General features: G+C 37.7%; 1 long non-coding RNA gene across 3 annotated transcripts in view; it reads right to left on the bottom strand.

Annotated features, from left to right (window-relative positions):
* Window positions 1-4021: 4021 nt before the first annotated feature.
* LOC116586145 overlaps window positions 4022-21877 on the bottom strand; it is a 55565-nt gene continuing 37709 nt past the window's right edge. For all 3 annotated transcript variants that reach the window (XR_004283908.1, XR_004283910.1, XR_004283909.1), the window contains 4 exons: window positions 20187-20392; window positions 13671-13740; window positions 11110-11217; window positions 4022-4998 (listed from right to left, as the gene is read on the bottom strand). This is a non-coding gene — a long non-coding RNA (uncharacterized LOC116586145). The remainder of the gene's footprint in view (window positions 4999-11109; window positions 11218-13670; window positions 13741-20186; window positions 20393-21877) is intronic.

The raw sequence follows: 21877 nt of genomic DNA, 5'->3' as shown, positions 1-21877 counted from the left end.
CTTCTATATGAAATAAACAAGGAAATGAACAGTTGTTTTCAAGATGTTGGACATCAGATAGAAAAAGAGCAGTGATCTTTGATGACAGGAAACAAATGAGACAGACCTTTTGCCCATATCGTAGCTATGAAAGAGTTTCTGGCCTTTGGTAGAGATATGGGGAGTTAGGGGAAGTCAGGAAACTCCCTAATTTAAGAAGATGGAGCTGAGACACCAGAGAGACGAGGGCAGCTAAAGTTCACAAGACAGAGTATCAGGAAACCAGTTCTCTCCAGGAAGAGAACCCTGGAGACCTGTGGAGCATCGGCCTCAAGTATTCCCTGGGGTTCTGAGCAATTCATGCTCTGAGGAAACCAGACAAGGCTCGGGAAAGAGGCATCCAAGAGGAGTAAAGGTAACAGTGCCCACACGCCCACAGGACTAGCCTGGAAAAACAAGATTCACAGGGCATTGGACAGAATCATTACAAGGATCTTGCCTCAGTAGTGGGGTTCCTTATACTGAGAATTATTTGGGCTACTAAGTCTTAACAAAAACATCAAAGGACCAAACTGTTTGTAAGTAATTTAGCTGCATTACAAAATAAGACACAAAAATATTTATAGGAAAACAAAAATATCCAGCAACCAATGATGTTAAATAATGTCTGGCATCTAATAAAAAATACCAATCATATGAGCAAGGAAGAAAAGAAGACCCATAAAGAGGAAAACCAACAATTGAAATCAACCCTGAGCTGACACAGATGTTAAAATTAAGACAGTTTATCAAAACATACGTTCAAAAAGGTGGGGATATAAGGATGTAAGAATACCTGAATCAAACTTATAGAGATGAAAAAAGACTTAAAAATGAACATCAAGTGTTGGCAATTATTTGTAGGAACTGGGATTCTCATACACTGTTGGTGGGAATTTAAATTGGGAATTGGTGGGAATTTAAATGCTTTGGAGGGCAATTTGATAATGTGATAAAAAGGTAAAAAATAACTACCATATGATCCAGCCATTCCATTCCTGGGTTCATCTGAGAGATATAAAAGTATATATCCATGCAAAGACTTGGACATAATTATTTATAGAAGTTTTATTCATAAAAACTCCAAAATGAAAAGAATCCAAATTTTCATCAATATGTCAAAAGTTAAACTCTACTGTATCGATATGGACTACTACTCATCCATAAAAAGGGACAAAGTATTCCTCTCCTCTACACCATGGATGGATTTCAAAATAATTACGCTAACAAAAGAGGCTAGACAAAAATACTGTACGATTCCATTTATGTTAAATTCTAGGAAATATAAACTATCAAAATAATTACGCTAACGAAAGAGGCTAGACAAAAATGCTGTACGATGCCATTTATGTTAAATTCTAGGAAATATAAACTAATCTATAGTGACAGAACACAGATTTCTTTTTGGGAGGTCAATGTAGAGGTCAAGGAAGGTTGGGAAGAAGAGAACACCAGAAGCCATGAGAAAATCTGTATCCCTGATGGATAAGTTCATCATCTTGATTGATGGTAGTTTCATGAGTGTATACATGTGTGATAACTTTTCAAGTTGTTTACCTTAATGTATTCATCTTATTATATGTCAGTTGAATATTAATAAAGATTGCTTTTAAAAGCCACATACACACACAAAAAAGAATGAAAAAACAGTTTCATATGAGAAGACTTTCTAGCACAAAACGGCAGTAGTTAAATTTTGTTTTGCCTTTCACCTCTTCCGATACTTTGCTTTTGTGTTGTTAATCATATAAAATCAGTTTTATTTAAGGAAATTTGACAGTGAATGTGATATTATTTTCCATTACATGGAAAGTAAATTTATAGGAACTTTCTCCATGTTTATTTCTTTAAGATTTTATTTATGTATTTGAAAGAAAGAGTAAGAGAGAGATCACAAGCAGGAGGGATGGGTAAAGGGAGAAGTAGACTCCCTGTTGAGCAGAGAGCCCAAAGCAGGGCTTAATCGTAGGACCCTGGGATCATGACTTGAGCCAAAGGCAGATGCTTAACTGACTGGGTCACCCAGGTGCCCTCTCCATATTTATTTTTAAGTAAATAATGAAATGTGCTCAAGAATAAATCATGCTCAATATTTTACATTCAGGCCTTTCCATCAAAAAATAATGTCCTAAATTTCCAGGATCACAATATGTACTCAATATCTATGCCAAAATTTATTGGAAAAATACATAATGTAATTTAGTAATATATATTTGAAGAAAGAGTAAAAGAAGATGTTTTTAAAAAGTAGAATTAGGGTATAATGATCAGATTGCTGAGAAAAATTTTGAAGTTTGAATATTCTTTTATGATAATTTTTTCCCCTATAATAGAGCATTAAAGCAATTTAGAATTTTACATTATCTCGGGACAATAGGCCTAGGCAATTGTGGAATCTTAGGTGTGAATTGTCACTAGGGATTTTCATACTCTTTACCAGAAGATAATGTTGTGGAAAATGATCAGTTTCAGAGACTATTTCCAATGGATAACGGAATCACTTCTACGAGATCAGTGAGTATCCTATCATGTAAGAAGAGGCTCCTAATAAGTTTTTCCTTCTTCTAGTCTCTTCTTCCTATAGTTCATTTTTTGTATTGTTTCCAGAGTTCCAGAGATAAAGATTTGACCATATCACCTTTTTATTCTAAACCCTTCCGTGACTGTGCAGTATTTAAGGCCTTGGATTATGTGCATCGTTATTTTTGATGACTGCCTCTACCTTCTATGCATTCTGAGGTTTAGCTGCAAAGAACTTGAAAATATGATTCTTTTACTTATAAGCACATATATGTTCACATTATCCTAATTATGTTTTATAAAGATCACACCTCTGCTGTGTTGGGGAATCGATTGCAGGAAGATGAAATAAGAGAATAGCATAGCATTGACTCTTGTGAGAGACAATCGTGACTTCAGGGAGTCTGATGGCAAACAGCATACAGGGAAGCTCTGCAGATGGCTTTCCTTCCATTTTCCCACCTAAGGACTTTCTAAATAATATTCAGACCCTACAGCAATGTCATCTCATTTATAAGTTTTTTCCCAATGGCCAGGACAAATACCTTTTTCCTTTCAACTTTGTTCACTTATTGCTCTATACGTCTTCTACACAGTACTTACCCCAGTTCAGAATAATCATTTCTGACCATGCTTTATTTTGCATGACCTTCTCAGAAACTAGTATAAAGCTACTTAAATTGTTGGTCAGGGTTCCCTCAGGAAAAGTGTGTCACACTCAAAAGGAATCATTGAAAAGGGTTTAACCATAGGACTCTCACAATGTACAAATAGAGTTCCATAAAACCAACAAGAGCTAGGGAAGTACCATTAGACAATCTTAAGAAACTAGAAGTCTTCTAGGCCTGAAGGGCAAGGGAAGGGGGCAGTTACCAGAATCCAGCCTGACCTATAGTATGATGCCTCCTAGTCAATGCTTTAGTAGAGAAATTCAGCCACTGACAGACTTCTTTGGAAGAAGAAGAAACATAAATGCTGCCTTCACTCTCCACTGGCCTCCTGAAGGCAAAGGACACTGTTAGATACAGTATTTTGAGACTGGCCTCCTGGACACAAGGTGGATTGGATGGGTAGAGAATGGACCCGGAGAACGAATGCAAAACTGCCAGCAATTTGACATAGAAAGTGAAGGAGTGTGATCTAACTGACAAGTGGAAACATGAATCCATGCATGGAAAGAGAACAGAAACTTGGGAGAGCATTTTCATGTGGATTTCGTTGTCTGAATACAACAGGGTACAATGGCAGCTAAAAATTAAATTCTAGGGGTGCCTGGGTGGCTCAGTCAGTTAAGCATCTAACTCTCGATTTCGGCTCAGGTCATGATCTCAGGGTTCCGGGCTCGAACCGCTGTGTCCAGCTCCTCGCTCAGTGGGGAGTCTCCTGGAGGTTCTCTCTCTCTCTTTCTCTCCCTCTGGCTCGTGCTCCCCCATTCTCTCTTGCTCTCTCTCTAAAAAGTCTTTAAGGAAGAAGAAAGGGGGAGGAGGGGGAGGAGGAAGAGAACAGAAAGGAGGAGAAAGAAAAAATAAAGATTAAATTCTAGGTCTCTGGGAAGTCTGTGTCATTGCCTCACAAGGAGTTTTCTTAAGACCACCTGAGTCAGAACCGACTGGGTTATATGCTAAAACACAGTGTTGTAGACACTGTATGGAGCCCACTGAATCAGAATCTCTAGGGGAAACACCTAGAATTTGAGTTATTAACAACCTTCCCAAGAAATTCTGATTCATTCCTCTTTTTTGTTTTGTTTAGAAAGCCACTAATCTTAAGCTTTTTAGAGTTATAAACTGCAGAAAATTGGAAGCAACTTTCTCTAATTTATCACTTTACGCTGATTTTAACCTTTTTGATAAACTCTACCCCTTAGTTAAGGTGCTAACTTTATTCTGGAGTTGTGAGACAAGCAAAATGCTCATTACAAAAAAATTTCCAGCCTCTGAGTCCCTTGGGGTAAACTGTCACTGAGATCAGAAAGAAATCTGCATCGGAGAGATGATTTCTTTGCATCTTCTCTTTCTGCACAGAGTGTAGCTCAGGACTGTCTCAACTCCCTAGCCCTTTGTCACAAACAGCTGGTCTGGAACCAAACTTCATCATTACTATGTACCCTAATCCCAGAGTTTCCACAGCACATCACGCTCATTTTCAAGAAGCTTAATGGTGGTGATACTTCATCAGGTATTATTAGCAAACAGCCCGCTAACAAACACATCACCAGAAGCAATGCTATTGAATGCAGCCATGCCAATTTGAGGATGACAACCCAGTTCCTAACAGGGCACCCCTGGGGGATCGTCATGAGATGGTGGGAGAGAAGGATGAAAGCACCAAGGGAGTGGAAGCAGCCAGCCTCTAGACCATGGATCTGCAAACCAGTTCACTGATGAAATAAGCCAGGATGGGAACTGGAGCGGAGGGATGTCGGTATCAAAATATCAGGATCTCTTTCCTTTTTGCCACCTAGAGAGAAGAAAAAAAATGTGGATTTTTTTTTTAGCATCAGAAAAATAGAATCTATACTATCAAAGAATTAGTTTCCTCTCATGATAACTGAAGCATCAATAAAATTATATATGTTATTAAACCTATTTAATAAGGATGCCCTTACATGTTATCTCAGGGGAACATTCTGAAGGCCTGTGAAATTAACTAGTGCTTGGGAATATTTTTCAAGAATATTAGTGGGAGGGGCACCTGGGTGGCTCAGTGGGTTAAGCCGCTGCCTTCGGCTCAGGTCATGATCTCACGGTCCTGGGATCGAGTCCCGCATTGGGCTCTCTGCTCAGCAGGGAGCCTGCTTCCTCCTCTCTCTCTGCCTGCCTCTCTGCCTACTTGTGATCTCTCTCTGTTAAATAAATAAATAAAATCTTAAAAAAAAAAAAAAGAATATTAGTGGGATACAATTGTAACTATAATAGTAATAATATTACCTGGTACGTATTGAGTAGTTACTGTGTTCCATATATGTCTTACTTCATTTAATTGTTTTAACAACAATCTGTTTTAACAACAGTCTGATGTTATCTGTATGAAACTATTATTTTCCAATTTTATAGATGAAGAAACTGAGACTTATGAAAACTTTGGCTTGAACTGTCATGATCCCACAGCTGGAATTCTAACTGAACAGCTATACAGACCCTACCTTTTGAAAAAAATATCATTCTATACCATTCGATATATAGCAACTTTAAGTTCTTGAAGATGACTTAAATTCTAGAAATGTTTACACTCTCTTTTAAATACACTTTCAAAGTAATATGTGGAAATTTACCTGTATAAGAACCCCAGAGTAAATCTATAGTTTGGAGTCATCCTACCGATCAAATAGCAATTATGGTAATGAGTAGCTAGAGGACTTTCGTATTTCGGAAATACGGCTATGAAAAGTTGACAGAATGTTCATGGAATGCCTATGTCAGTGTAAATATATTCATTAAATGGTGACCATTATTTGATGGATTATGTAATCTTCATATTAAAACTCAAGGGGCATTTTAAAAACTGGAGGTGTTCACTTAACATTCATTAATCGGCAGACTTACATACTGTCCTTCAGAGAAAAAGAACATATGAGATTTGGGGATATAGAAGAATCTGTCCTGCAGAATCACTATTATTTTTTCAGCTTAAAATATATGCCAATTTACCTTCCACTTAAATTTTTACTCTCTCACCGAGATTCTTAAAGCTGATGCCGCAGTTCAAGACTGTGTTCGGAGAAGCAGCTGTGAAAAGTGACTGTAGCAGAAGTACAGGTGTGCTCTTAGGAAGTTTAGGTGGAATGAGATGCAGTTAAACAGAACTGAGGAAGTCAAGAAGGGACTTGGAAACAATGAGGTTATTAAGATGGATCTTGTGAAAAAAATGGGAAGATGATGTCAAATGTGAGGGAGAAAGATTCTGACCAATGTATTGAAACCTCTGAGGCAGATAAGGGTGGTTGGAGTTGGTGGGTGAGGGCAATAAAGATAAAGAAAATAAAGATTTGCTGGGTTTTTGAAAGTACTGAAAAGACGTTTGTAAACAATAGGAAACAAGGGGTATGCTAATTAACTACCTCAGGGAAAGGTCACAGGCCCCTTCTTCTGCTCCTGGACTCCCAATTTCTTCTAGAGAGAGCTCTACAACAACACCACGGGTTCCACCACGGGTTCCACCACGGGCTCAGCAGAAACCAGCCGCTCATGGCCGGCTACTGTTCAATGCTCTCATTTGTCTCTGAACTGATTGAATTTGCATAAGGTTGTTTCAGTCCCTTCAGAGCAGAGCCCCAACCCGCAGTTATTTTCTGCAAATAATTCCACTTTCTACTTAAGTGAGATCAAAACCAGTTCCTCAGTCTCTCCTGTTTCTCTCCAAACTCTTCAGCTTCTTCCTCGATCTCCTCCCTCCCTCCCCTTGCAGGTGAAGAAGTCATTTCAGGGCTCATTCAGCGGCGACCTCATTCCAGCCCTTCCACATGCTCTGAGAGCTTGTCCCCGGATCTCCTGCCTCTCCTCCTCTCTGACTTGCTCTCTCGCTCTCATTCATGCTCCCCCGCCCCTAGCTCCTTAGATCAGGTTCCCATCACACCGCCGCTCTGCCCCTGTGCTCCCTCCCGGCTAAATTTCTCAAAAGCTCATTCTCAGAAGAGGAGTCTCCATTTCCTCACTTTTTCTTCTCCCATTTGCTCCACTGATCTACTCAACGGCTCTCTCCGAGGTGTGATAATAATCTGCCGAATGGAAGATATTTCTCTTCCTTCTTCCCCCTTAACTGCTCTGTGGGATCTTTTTCATCATAGCTCTCCTCTGGAGCCTTCCATGCTGCTGCTCTCGAATTGCTCTAAGACTGCTTTTTTGGACTGTTATTTCTTTTCCTGCTCCCTAAACAGACGTTTCCAAAGTTTCTGTCCTTGGTCCCTTTACCTAGTCTCTCGTCTTTCCCAGAAGAGCCACCTGTAGAAGCCTGACTTCAACTATCATTTTTAAGCAAATGGACATGTTAACCATTACCTACAAGGACAAGCTTTCTGCCACTGCAAACTCCCTTCTGATCGTCTCCACCAAGATGTCCTACCAGCACCACACACAGACCCCACACCCTCCTCACCTCCACCTCACCTCCAGCTCCACAACTCCAGGCCTCCTTGGTGGCCTACATAGCTGCTCTTCCATCACATTCCAACAGATCCTAAATCCTGTGGATTCTACCATCCCAATATCTCAAACAACCACTTCCATTTCCATCATTACCCTCTTCACCGTCTTTCATCTGGTAGCAGACAATAGCTTTTAAACAACACCTTTAGAAGAGGCGGTGCAAATTTAGAAGTTTAGAGTCTTATGAATAGAGGTAGGCAAACAGATCTTCAAAACTGGGGTTTCTTCAGGGCACCTAGGTGGCTCAGTCAGTAGAGCATCTGCCTTTGGCACAGGTCATGATTTCAGAGTCCTGGGATCCAGCCCCAAATAGGACTCCCCACTCAATGGGGAGTCTGTTTCTCCCTCTGCTTCTTCCCCTACTCCCCTCCTCTTCTCTCTCTCAAATAAATAAATAAAATCTTTAAAAAATAACTGGGATTTCTTCACTGTAACATCCACTTTGACCTCCTTTCTAGTGTTTGACTCTAGCCAGCCGTGAACAGCAAGCGTTCAGAAGTATTGCAAAGGAGGGAACATCCTTGACTTTCCTAGGATGTTTTATTCTTTACCTATTCGTCAACATTCAGAGACTCTTAGATTATATGTCACCCTCTGGCTTCCCAGAATTTCCCAGCCAGGACTGCCCTCTCCAGGCACTGTCCCTGGTTGCTTCTCTAGTCCTTTTTTAATTAAATTAAATCTTTTTTTTTTTCTTTTAGAATTGTATTATAGAAGGAGTTTGACATTTGGAGCCAAAAACTACTTATATCAAATTCCATCTTTGCAACCTACTGACTCTGAGACTGGAGAAATAGTATGTAATATTTCTGTTTGTGTTTTTTTGTTTGTTTGTTTGTTTTTATTTTACAATCTGTGAGAAGATATGATAACACCTATCTAAGGTAGGTAAATAGCACCTACCTCCCCTATTACTGAGGATCAAGTGAAGTAGTATGCATAAGGCACCTGCCACACAAACCCTCAAGAAACACAAGCTCCTCCCAAGCTGACATCAGTTTGTATGAATGTAATATAATGTCTGGTACAATTTGATGGTACCCCTTCTGAAGTAACAATATGGTCTTTCAGACCATACCTGAATGAAGGTTTCTGGTTAATACAGTTATACAGTTGTCAGGTAAGAAGGTTCTTTTTTTTTTTTTTTTTAATTTATTTGACAGAGAGAGAGAGATCACAAGTAGGCAGAAAGGCAGGCAGAGAGAGAAGGGGAAGCAGGCTCCGTGCTGAACAGAAAGCCCGATGGGGGGCTCGATCCCAGGACCCTGAGATCATGACCTGAGCCGAAGACAGAGGCTTAACCCACTAGCGACCCAGAAACCCTGGTAAGAAGTTTCTTCCCTACCACCCTTTAAAACAATTCCTGCTTCGCTTCTATCTTATTCAGGCCCATGACAAAATGGATGACTTTCGTTACAGTCAAATGTTTTTATTAAAAATCTTCAAAATCTCATTGTTTTCCTAACCTCAGAAAATCAGAAGCCGAAGTGACTTTGAAAGAATGACTCGGCCAGTCAGGCTGCCTGAAAGCTGGAGGGGCGGGTTTGGGGTGAGAGGTGGTGACGATGCCAGACAGATGGCAGGGGACAAACTGAAAGGCACAAAGGATGGGCTGGCAGCCTCAGGTACCCCTTTCTCGTAGCCAAGATTCAGGGAGATTTGGGGGTGTGAAAGGAGTGAAAACCCAGGTGGGCAGTCTTTCTTAACTAGCACTAATTAATTAGTCTTGGCTGAAAAATTCCCACTCGTACATGAAAGAACACTGCAGATCACACAGGGCTGTTTGTTCAAAGGTTTTGGATTTGGTTTGGCCATTACAGACTGCAGTGGGCACTTTGGGTGACGCTTTTTCATCTCAGAATTTTTTGTTTTGAATGTGAGCTTCTGATTCAGAATCTGAGAGACTTTTACTATCAATAAAATTCTCTGAAACCCATGTGGATGCTGTTGAAACTCCAGGTAAGTTACCTTTCTGCAATTCTTTCTTTCTTTATCCCTTCATATTTTTCTTCCTCAGCATTGTGTTCGAAATGGGATCTAAACTAGCAGAGTCATTGGCATAGAGGTCAGGACGTAGGCTGTGAAGCCAGGTGGCTGTCTCATAGTCACTCTTCCACTTACCAGCCACATAACCTTGTGTATTGGATTTAACTTCTCCCTGCTCTAATTTTGTCATATGTAAAATGGGAGTAATAATACCAACTTCACAGAACGATGAACAAGGTTAAACAAATTAATATATCCAAAGTCCTTAAATCATGCCTGGCAAATAGTTTTAAGTTCACTCCTAGACTGGCACAGAGTAAATGCTATACGTCTACTGAGTTTTAGCTACTACTGCTGCTAGAAGCTGTCAGAGTAAATTCCACATGCTATACTATTACTTTAAAAACAGTACACTGATCTATCATCTCAGAGGAGTTTATTCAAGTGTGCCAGATAAATGTCTAAATACACTTACTCATCAAACGAAACATGAATTTACTCTGTAAGTTGAAGAGAAGCACAGTGAAAACAAACATTTTATTTTTTAACAGAAAATTGTTTAAGTTTTCATAACTTGATATAGAATTAAAATAGCTTATAAAAGCATTTGGCAGACTCTGCTGTTGATCAAGTTCAGAAGCAATGTGAGAACAAAATAAAATGATTATTCAATGGATTATTGATTCACTCAATAAGCGATTACCATATGCCTTGCCCTGTACAGTGGTGTGAAGAAGACACAATGAAAAAATAAGACCAATTTCTTACCTTTCTGGAGTTATAATCCAGTAAAGAAAAGTCAGATCGATAAATAATTTAAAAATCACAGCACGGGCACAGTGACAGTCAAGTGTTCAGTGATGTGGGAACATGGGAAGTGATTTGTATATGGGGGGTGTTTGGTCATGGTTTGGGCTGGCTGTTAAAGAGAAACATTTATCCCTCCCCTAAGTGGGATTTCTGTGAATAGAGGGGGAAAAAAAAAAAAAAAGAAAAGAAAAGAAACCCTTGGCATCAATGTTTTTTCATTCTCCTACTTAACCATTTTTCAGTCAAACCTGAGAAAAAATATAATAACAAGCCTATAGGCTTGATCCCAAGACACAAAGCTTTCAAAATCTTCAAATTTAGTAGGAAAAAAATAATTATACCAAGGAATATTAGTACATTATATTAATATAACATTGTAGTTAAAATTTTTGAGTGTCTAGGGAAAAGAAGTCCCAAAACTTTACTGGCAAACCATAGGCAGATTTTCAGGAAAATGATATGAGAATGTTTTCCTTGATTCTTATGTTCTCCCTGAACTAATGTGATCTGTCAGGGACCCTATGTAGTAATTAGTGTCATAGATATACACTGTAGATAGTCAGATGGGAAGACAAGATCATTCCTAGGGATTGTTCCATAGTAACAGTCACTCAACCCCCTTCATACAAACCATTCACATCCTCCCTGGTCAAGTGAGAAGTCAGGAAGCAGAGACAGCTCCTCAGTCTCATTCACCATTGTCTAATCACGATGAATCAACTCTCTTTCAAGTGAAAACCTGCAAGAAAAGAAATTCAACAACTTGAGTAATAGTAAGTGGATTTTTAGAAGGTATAAATACCTTTTAAAAGTTTCTTAAACTTGACTAGATGCAAAACACAAGGTGTTTTGTTAAATAGCTGGTTTCATAGTACAACTTCAAGACATAAACTACCAATAGACATAAATACTTCTAATAGGGGCGCCTGGGTGGCTCAGTGGGTTAAAGCCTCTGCCTTTGGCTCAGGTCATGATCTCAGGGTCCTCGGATCGAGCCCCGCAGCGGGCTTTCTGCTCAACGGGGAGTCTGCTTCTTCCCCTCTCTTTCTCTGCCTGCCTCTCTGCCTACTTGTGATCTCTCTCTCTGTCAAATAAATAAACAAAATCTTTAAAAAAATAAGAAATAAGAAATAAATACTTCTAATAAAGCTAAGATTTGTGGTTATCATCAGGTTCTTAAACTCTGACACTTCTATACTAAGTATGAGCTTAGGAACTTAGGAAGATTGAATCCTGGGAGCTCAATCATGGGAAATTTTGAGTGGCACCCTGTGGTAATTGGCTCACCCTGATCTTAACATTTGGCACCAAAACTCAAATTATAGATATCATAACTAGTGTCAGTCACCTACCATAGCCAATTAGGAAACATAATGCAAAGAGAGATCTTATCCATAAAAACAAAAAATATAAAATACAAAGGAAGATATTTGACCAGAAGTGGGCAAGAGCTAAATAAGGAAAACAATAAAATGATATATATGTGTTTAAGATAAAGACTCTAGAACCAGAGAAACTTACCATGTTCTGCACACAACAGCTAAGGCATCATCCTTCTAAATCCTACTACACCTATTGCTATCTAAAAGATCAGATGAAAAGAAATATCTTTGTCTGAAATAACCAAATATCTTATTTCCTTGTTTGCTGATTTTTTTTATGTATTGTATGCCAAAATAAGCTTGTGAAAACAAGTAATTTGTCTTCCATCTTTATTCCTGTCTAGCACACTCATAAAAAGATTTAATATGTAAAGAGTTCTTATAACCCAATATGTAAGATGAATTCTTGTGGAGAAAAATAATTAAAAGCATTAAGACTCATAAATAATAGATAAAATTTCTAATAAATTTAAAAAGTTAAACTTCAATAAATAGTCAAAATATAAATTGAAAATACATAGAATAACATTTTGACCTCCAGTTTTTGTAAATAACTCAGTAATACATATCAAAAGAATTTTACATTTGTATTCTCTTTGAACCAGAATAGGTGATTCACCAAAAAAAAAAAAAAAAAGAGTATGTTTAAGGATGCTTAATACAGAGTTCTTTCTGAGAGGAAAATGGAAAAACCACCTAAATAACCACAAATGAATTCCTGAGTAAATAAGTCAAGCTACAGACATACAAAGTAATAATATGAACTATTAAACATTGTTTTCAAAGAATATGAAAAGTTTTGGAAAATATACAGAAAACTGATGACCAAAAAAAACAAAAAACAAAAAACAAAAAACTCCCACATAGAATGCAATATTGCCTATGTAGTATTATCTTAATTTGGATATATGCATCTGTGTAAAAAAAATATAAAAAATTTGGGGGCACAAACACAAATTAGCAATGATTTTCCAAAGGTGTTGCAAATTTTGTTTCCCTTCATATGCTTTTCTTTACTATTCATAAGGTCCACAGTAAAAATTATGTTAATTTTATAATTTTAGAACTAAATTAAAGTTATTATTTTTTAATCACCAATTGGCTTATTTAAAAATATAACCCAGAACTTCAGCTGTTCAGACAGAGAGCATATTATAAAAAGGAACATTGTCTGATACTTAGTCTAATTGCTTCATTAGAGAAAATTCACTCTCATATTTCTACCTAGTTTTAGACTGAACCATGTAATTTTTTATATTGTCTTCTTTATTTTCCTTTTTTTTTTTTGGCACATTATGGTGGTCAATTTAATTCTTTCGTACGTTAAAATGCAAGCATTTTATTAGCATGTTTTGTTACCATGGGCCCAAATTCCTGCTGTAGAAAGAAATAGGTAAAGTATGATCCATGAATATGAATGATAACTGAAGGCTCAGTTACTCACATTGGAGCTACATTTCCTCAGCACAGAACACAGATATCATAGTTGCTTTCTATCTTCTGGATGTCAAATATATCTACTCTCGTGTTCTTAATGATAACAAAAGGTAATCCTTGAGTACTTAGGGTCAGAAGAATTTATCCTGCATGCCGTATACCTTTTTTTTAATCACTGATACTGGATGAACCTAGATATTGTTTTAAATGTGGATTCAATCAGATAAGTCACACACCAGTAGAAAATGTATTTATCCTTTCTGTTTTAACACCTCATAGGCACTTTCATTCACCAAATTATAGACTTCCTTCCAAACACCATTGTCCATGTCCATTCTCATTCTGAATTCGGTATAAAGGACAAAGTTCTCACCACATTCACCTCACGCCACATAGCCACGCTTGCATCACCATGATCTTCTTGAATCCATCTGTGGCCCCTGCTGAGATGAATCAAGATTTTTAGACATAAAATAGCCCTGTCTAGTAGAATCCAGATTAAATCCACTTCTAATCTCATGGGGCTTAGTTTGTTCACTGAGTATCAGATAACATTTGAGATCAACTTCTGGGTTGGAAACCACAATTCTGATAGAATCTGGACTGTGCTATGCAACTTTGAACATAATGAATTTGAAGGCAGTCATTTCCCCCTGGACTATACTAAAGAAACTCTTTCTCTCTTCCTACCAGAATACTGGTATTATCCCCACAACCTTAAAACTGGCTCCAACAGGGACACCTGGGTGGCTCAGTTGGTTAAGCAGCTGTCTTCAGCTCAGGTTATGATCCCAGAGTCCTGGGATCGAGTCCCACATCAGGCTTCTTGCTCGGTGGGGAGCCTGCTTCTCCCTCTGCCTCTGCTGCCACTCGGCCTGCCTGTACTCGCTCTTGCTCTCTCTCTCTCTCTCTCGCAAATAAATAAATATAATCTTTTCAAAAAAATTGGCGCCAACAGAGTCATCTTTTCAGTCATGATTTCAGGTGTCTAAAGAAATAAGCTTCCATTCTGCAGATCATACATTTTTTTCCATTCAGGTTATCAAAATAATAGCAAAGACAGATGCATTAGCAAAACTTTTGGCCCAAACTATACCAAGTCAACTGATAGGGAAAGAAGTCACCCCACATGGAAAGTGTCATAAACTGGTTCTTCTAACTAGGAAAGCATAAGGTAAGGATTAAGGTGCTAGCACATTTTGAGAGGTGTCCACTCTGATGGGGAAGGTAACAGGAAAAGTGAAACAAACAAAGGTAGGAGAAACCAGTGCACCACGACGTGTTTACCACACTGGTTTCTGCTTAACAATGAACCACAGAGATGACGGGTTGACTTGTCTTTACCCCTCAAAACTTGTTTGTAGGGTTTGCAAGAAGAAAGCCAGCCTCTGAGGACTCAATGAAGAAGAGAAAGAAAAGGAAAGGAATTTATTTGCCCGACACCTTCTAATCTCCTTTTCCCTTTCATCAAGGGTCACATCACTGACAGTCAACTCCTCAGGTGCCAGTTTGCATCTTACAACCTTTTGATGGCCACCTAGGAAGCCATGTGGTGAGGATTTTCATCTAAGTCAGAAAGCCAGGAGAAAACAACACAGGGAGAATACTGATAAAGAAAAAGAAGGAACAGATAGGAATCTGAAAAATTGTGAGATCTGTGTCTCCAAATGAAGACAATATCATCTATAAGCTTTCTCACATATATTAACTGTAAAATTTCATGTTTAAGTATTTGTATTCCAAAACTGAATCATTCTTTGTGTTAAGTATATTAGAAATATAGGAATTTAAGATGCATAGGAAATGGAATAGAAACCACATATCTTAAAGGAATATGAACTAATATCTTAATAAAAACCCATATGTGAAAATATCATTTATATCAGTAAAAAATTTTCTTTTTTGGATAGAAAAATTACAAAAGTGTTCAAAAATACTTTTTAAGAAATGACAGCAAATCCATAAGTTTTCTATGAAATCTTGTATTTAAAATTACATTGCTCATGTCAAAACATAGTTTTAAAGTAAGATTTTAAATTTATATTATAAAATATATTGAATTCAGAATTTCCAATGTGTTCTGTTATGCCACCTTTATTAATAACATAAATAATAGGAAAAATGTTGCTTATTGTATACGTAAAATAAATCACTTTATATTTTGTGTCTTCCAATTATAATATATGCAATACATATTCATTTAATAGAACTTCGAAAATTTAAAAAGGCACAAATAAAGCAATACAGTCACCAATCCATACTCCAACTGATTATAACACTTCTTAATATTTTGTTTCAATCTTTTTATTTAGGCATACATATTTTACGTAATCATAAATATTTAAATTGATATTAAAATTCATGTACAATTTTGAATCTTTCTTTTTCACTTAACATTATATGCTAAGCATTTGCCCATATATTAATCTCTGAAAATAACAATTTAAATGGTTATGCAATCTCTCTCCATTATACTGATATTCCATAATGTACTGGACCATTCTCTTATTAGATACAATTGTTTCCGTGTTTTTATTATTTGAAGTAATATCATGATGCATGCTGTTGTCTGAGTTTTGATTATTTCTTAGAGATCAATTCATAGGAAGATAAAAAGCAAATAATATTAATTTCTGAGAGAATTATTAATGTATAATGCCATGTCTTTTCCCAGAAATAGTATTTGTATTTATACTCCTATCAGAGCACTGTATGTAAATGTCTTAGTGCAAAGGCAGATCCCACAAATTTTCAGGTTGCACTTCCATAATAAAAGTCCAGTTAAGGAAGTATCATCTAACTCTAAATTTTGATGCAAATTTAAGTTTCTCCCCAACCCGGTGAAATCCTGGAATAGGAGGGAGGAATGTACTGCAAGGGTTCTGATTTTCCCTCTCACAGGGAATTTTGGGGCTTCCAGAAGCCTCTTCCAGTTAGCTGCCATACAACCCCTCCTCCCTTCAGCACCGCTATTAGTGGTAATTTGGCCTCTGCTATAGCCCTGTGCCTTGGAAGTGGTTCTGTGAAATAGTGGAGTCCCTTGTGAGAAGACTGAGGCAAGTTTCCCTTCCTCGGCGTTCCCACTGACCCTTTGCATCGTGAGTGGTTCCATGTTACTCTCCTCTGGGCCCTCTCCATTGTTATGCTGCTTACAGAATTCTCCCTACAGGAGCAGTGGCCCCTTCCTATGACCTTCAAACTCTAGGCAACTGTAAAACTCTTCTCTTGAAGGCAAACTTCCTTGGAAAGGAAGTAAGGGAAATACGGTAGAGAGCCCTGGTGGTGGTAGGTGGGAGGTTTGTAGTGGTAAATAGCCCTTCCTATTTTTTTTTTCTCTTTCAGGTCCTACAGATCCACAACAGGCTCAAGTTTGCAGAACCAGTTTCACAATACTTTGGCATGTGCTGCAGAAACGATGTAACAACTTTCCGCCTTAGAGCTGAAGGGTTCAGGTGCATATGGAATTGAGACTTCTGCTTAGATTCCAAGACAACAGAAAGCCTAATATTTAACATTATCCTAGATACATAAATAGTATGTATTTACATATAAATGATGCCCCTATACCTATACATTTACATGTGAATGGATTCAGAGTTTCCTGTAGCTAAATATCATAACACAGGGACAGATACATTTAGAAAAGGAGACAGAGGAAAAGGACAGGGAAAAGTTATCTAAACCCATACACTATTTAAAGCATAAGATATGATTTGGAATGGATTTAAATTTCCAATTTTAACTTTTACATGTATTAATTATAAGGTTTTGAAAGTTTATTCCCAGTATCTCTAATAGGGGCTATAAGTCTCACTCATCTTCTAGGTCCTATCTGAAGATGTTAACATCACCATGAATCTGTTCTTCTGGCCTCAGTTCTGATGAAACACAAAACCTTCTAAGGATGCTTCTTTAGACATGGATTCAAGTTAAGAAACTAATATGAGAAGTCTTGAGGAAGCATCATCTAGTTAAATTTCTCTCAAGCTTTGGATACATCCAGTTCAAATACCTAATTTTTTTAAAGTCAAGAGAAACATTTCCATGAGGGTCTAATGCCTATAAGAAAATACCAGTGCAGGGACATTCTGAAGGTTTGTATCTGACCTTTCTTTGGTTTTAATCACTGAAGTTCTCGACAGCTTAATAAGTTGAAGGTGCTGGGTCACTGTCTAACTTAATAAGGCCTGCCACTGAGACTTGGTCACCTCTGATTGCTCCCATAAGTCTTAACACATCTGGTACACTGTCCTTGGGTGAGAAATGTTTTCCATAACTTTCCTCTTGTTCACTACCCTGCATATAAATTGTTTTTATTAACCTGAGAATGATACAGCACTGTATATTTGTGTGAGCTTTTGCCATTTTCAGCTTTATCCTACAGAAAGAGACTTGATTGTTTTCTGCAAAATGGAATTAAGCACTGTTTATCACCAATGTCTTCTTTTTTATTTTTCTACCCTTATTTAGTATGGGTCAAATCAACCTTCAGTTTGCTGTGAGATTAAAGGACTAAACATTGTAACTAGACTCTTCCAGACAATTTACAATATGCCATAGTTGTGGGAAGGAGTCAGATAACACTAGACCACTAGGAAAGATTTTTTTCATAGGACAACATATCTAGATATAAATATCTAAGAGTAATCAATTGTATATGGAAATATAAATAGTTGGATGATTGGCACATTCCTTTGTCCAGAATGACAAAAAAGTTGATAGAAAACCTATTCTGTTTTATTTCAGTGTATTTTATAAATCTAATGATAGTCATATTTCTGCTTTCTTTGCAATTTCCCATATGGATAATAGTAACATGAAAGTTGATCCAGATGGATAAAACTACAGTTTTATAGTATGGCATTATGTCTGTATCCTCCGCCTTAACCTTAGTCATGGAGAATGCTTCTCAGGGCTATTATAGTGAAGTGAAGAAAATTGAGTGTCTTTATAAAGAAAGTGGACCAAAGACAACATGACCATATTTTTATTGAGAAAAATTCTGCAGGTGGAAGTAGTTTGTGCTGGAATCCATCCTATCTCCATGAAAACCAAAATATTTGCATACTGAAGTCATCTGCCATCCCATCATTGACACTTAAATTTTGAGTGAAAATAATGTTTGAATTCATCTCTGATTTAATCCTGCCTAACCTGAATTCATATGCAAATGCCATATTATTCACATCGTATTGCACCAAAAGTATGAAAAGAGGAAATAGCTAGATAATGTCAGATGATAGCCAGCTAGTCAATTTATTTACACGCAAGGTAAAGACCAGTCTGGTTATACTGGTGTCCATTCCTTGAGAGAATAATTAGAATTTCTCCTGAATCAAGCTAATAGCAGTTTTAGAAGGAGTAAAAGCTATGGTCTAGTTGTGGTATTTTTAATTTGCATACTGAAATGTTGCATTAAAAACTAAGTTTTCTCCTAACCATCATTTTATATGTCACTAATGTGAATCTCTATGTGAAACAATAGTTTTGTCATGTTACTTCAACATTAGCAAGACTAAACTATTTCCCTTTTGCATTCCTTCTTTCTTCAATTACGTACTATAAATCCCCTAGTCCCTGATAGGCTGGCAGGGATGGGGGGAGGGGCAGTGTTGGTTGTGGCTGTTTACTTTGTATTACTAAGTCACTATTCCAGAACATATCATACAATTCATTTGTAAAGGAAGTTTCATGAGACTCCAATCTAAGATACTTAAATTGGGATTTTTAAATAGCTTTATCTTCTCACATGAATTTATCTACCAGATACATGGACATGCAGAGATCAACAAAATCCCTGCTGTTGCTCACTTTCTCTCTCATTTGGGTCCAGTGGAATGCCTCACTAACATCCCTATTAAAATGCAGCTTCTTACCGTTCTTCCCTATGCCCTGTAAGATCATCTTCTCTATCACATTTCTGCAAGCTGATACTTAGCTATCTAATCACTTGCACATCTAATCATTTTACTTTATATTTTATATAGCACTTTCCACACCTGCATACCCTGTGATTCTACCTTTTGTCAAACTTTGAGGATGTCTCACTGGGATACTCACAGAATCCTAGGGTTCTAATTTGTAATCATCCTTGTATAATGATCAAGCCTGAAAGAGGCTCAAAGACCTTCTATTCCATCTCTCACATTTGCAGCTAAGGAAAAATACTCTAGGTGGCAAAGTCAAAATTAAAACACCAACCACTAGATTTCAAGTTCACAGCTCTTACTGCAACAGCTTGCACTTACAACCTATAAGAACTGCTGCAAATTAGTCCTCTGCAAATTAGCAGTCTTAAAAATGTCAGTACTCACTACACTCCTGTATTAGTCAGGGTTCTCCAGTGAAAGAATCAATAGGATAAATACAGGTAGAAGTAACAGGAGATTTATTATATGAATTAGCTCACATGATTATGGAGGCCAAGAAGTCCCATGAGCTGCTGTCCACAAGCTGGAGAACCAGGAAAGCCAGTGGAATAATTCAGGTCCAATCAGAAGGCCTGAGAACCATGATCGGTGACAATGTAACCTCCACTCTGAAGGGGGTGCAGTGCTACCAGCCCCAGGGTCAGAAAGCCCAAGTTCCTTGGCTTTCTGTGCATTTTTATTCTTGGGGGGCCCTTATCCAATTATATCATGCCCACCAACTTTGGTGAGAGGATCTTCTTTACTTAGTCTGCTGATTCAAATGCTAATCTCTTCTGGAAACCTTCTCGCGGACACACCCAGAAATCATGTTTTACTAGCTATCTGGGCGTCCCTTAGCCTAGTCAGGTTGACATAAAATGAACTCTCACAACTGTTCAGGTCTCCCAGTAGATCCCAAGTCATGTAAATATTCACACTGTGCTTCAGAACTTTCCAGAATTCCCTGCCTCATTTTTTACCTTGTCATCCTTCCTTATTCTCTCAGGCATACTTGATCCTCTTTATTACATCTCTTGAGTCTGTTTTTGCCACTGCCTCTTTCTCTCTTCCAGTCTACTGTAGCCATTTTAGTTTCAGCTCCTTCCATTTAAAAGGTTTTGAAGATTTTCTCCTTAACTTCACAGAAGAGTTAACTTTCTCCATTGCTGTTGATGGTATCATGCTCCTGGTGATAAAAATCACAAATACCATTAGCGCCTGCCAGGAGTCAGACACTGTGGAGACACTGAGGGTGTGTATCAGGTACTTCACATGCACACGTAAGGTCCTCTCTACCTCACCTGTCTCTTATCTTAGTGCCCGTTACATGACTAGCTCTGAATGGACTCCAACCAACTGTATGCCTGATAGTATTTTATTTCATGCTCATACATCACTTCTCCTTCAACTAACTGTGGCCCTACTGGAAGTGGGGATTTTTTACAATCCTATAATGAAGAAAGAAACTTGGACTTTTTCATGTATGTTGGTGGTAGCTAAAACTAAACTACCATTCCATGACATCTCCACTTAAATTTGTCTAGAGGATGATGTTCAAGGAAATCTTACTAGCAAGCAGAGATAAGAGCAGTATACTGGGTCATTCACCTAATATGGAAGGAAAAGTAATCTGAAGTACAGTTATACACAGACTTATCAATAATAAGAAATGCCTTGGCTATTCAGTTATGGACCAAAGAGTGCCCACCACAGAATAAGTGCTAAATAAGAAGATGAATAGAATGATTTGTCTTGTGGATATTAACCAACTTGGTTCCTCTGCTACTCCAGTGCCTAAATGTTCTTGGGCAACGGGATGATGAAAAGAGTGGCCAGGATGTGTGGAAGCTATGCATGGGCTCCTTTTCACCAAGGCTAGCCTAGTTACTGCCACATCGTAATGTTTACCAGAGGCTAAGACTGAACCTAAGTCCGTGGTAGAGCACCATTTCTTGAAGCAACCAGCCCTGTGAATTACATCAGACCTCTTCTCCCCCTTAGGGATAAACAGTGATTTCTGATGAGCATCTAAGAAGATAATTGGTCAAGAGAAGGAGGTGAGAGAAATATTCCAGATGATATTACCAATATTACCAATATTTCCAGGTACTGAAAATATTTAGGTCAAAGTTCAGAGAGGAGGTAAGAGATAAGATGTAAGAGGACGTAAGAAATAAGGCTGAAGAGAAACAATGCCAGAAGAAGAAGCCCTACACACTTCCAAACTAATAAATAATTTTTTAGTTTATTGTCACACTGGTAAACTGAAAGCAGTAAATCTTAGTCTTCAGTGGGCCTTTTTCTTAAAACAACATTCTATTTTAAGAAACCTACCGAGATCCCTGCATTTGAAGGCAGAACTATTTTCAGTCCTTAAGGCATTAACCACTTCTTTTGCTTGTATTTTATGCATCCCTCTCTACATAAAGGCAATATTAGAGACCTGAAAAATGTACTAAATACTCGAGACCTTTCTCATAAGGAGCCTTCATAAAGCCACTCATGATGAACTTCAAAATCAGAAGCTATTTTGAAAGACATCTAGTTCAAGTTTCTTCTTGGTTTTCTTATTTTTTAATCTCAAAAATGCACTCCTTTTCTTATAAGAAATATAAAAATAAAACAAAACAAAAAAATATCAAATTGAAGTTTTCATATAAATTGAAAGTCT

Source organism: Mustela erminea, chromosome 3 (genome assembly GCF_009829155.1).
Source record: "Mustela erminea isolate mMusErm1 chromosome 3, mMusErm1.Pri, whole genome shotgun sequence".
NCBI lineage: Eukaryota > Metazoa > Chordata > Mammalia > Carnivora > Mustelidae > Mustela > Mustela erminea.
The sequence above is the reverse complement of the archived record's forward strand: the minus strand, read 5'-3'. Positions and strand labels throughout refer to the sequence as shown.